Here is a 606-nt window from a genome sequence, read left to right as displayed (position 1 = left end):
CCAGCCTGGTCTACAGAGCTAGCTCTAGGACAGGCTCCAAACCCTGTCTCGGAAAACAAAAGATAAATAAGTAAATAAACAAACAATTTAAGAATAAAGAAAAACCTAAATCTGCCGATGCTTTCCAAGTGCTGGGATTACAGACATTCACCGCCAAGACCAAATGTTTTGTTGCTCCTGTTGTTATTCCATGTGACCGTTGTCCTCTCAGCCTGGCCCTTCTGCCATCCTCTACCCAGTGTGAAGATGACCCACAGGTCCATCGTACCCATTCTCATTAGAAGTCTGAATTGGCCTGCATGGTGGCACACATCCCTTGGATGGCAGAGGCAGGTGGATTTCTGAGTTCGAGGCCAGCCTGGTCCACATAGTTCCGGGACAGTCAGAGTTACACAGAGACCTGGGGGTCAGGGTAACATCTAAATCTAGCATAGTTGTCTCTGTTACATTACAGAAGAGGGATGCATTTTATAAAAACACAAGTGTTGTGCATCAGTTCATGTCCAAGAAAAAAGGACTCAGCTGCACTATGACTCCAAGATCACAAGGATGGATGTCTGTGTGTCTGTGTCCACTCAGGTCCTGACAGGGGTGCTGTTGGTGTCT

At 46.7% G+C, this 606-nt stretch overlaps 1 protein-coding gene across 1 annotated transcript in view; it reads left to right on the top strand.

Moving 5' to 3' along the window:
• The window catches only part of Eci1 (enoyl-CoA delta isomerase 1), a 20,508-nt gene that overhangs the window by 14,337 nt on the left and 5,565 nt on the right, over nucleotides 1-606 (top strand). The window lies entirely within an intron of this gene.

This window comes from Microtus ochrogaster, chromosome 7 (genome assembly GCF_000317375.1).
Source record: "Microtus ochrogaster isolate Prairie Vole_2 chromosome 7, MicOch1.0, whole genome shotgun sequence".
NCBI classification, from domain to species: domain Eukaryota; kingdom Metazoa; phylum Chordata; class Mammalia; order Rodentia; family Cricetidae; genus Microtus; species Microtus ochrogaster.
This window is presented reverse-complemented; position numbering and strand designations above follow the sequence as displayed.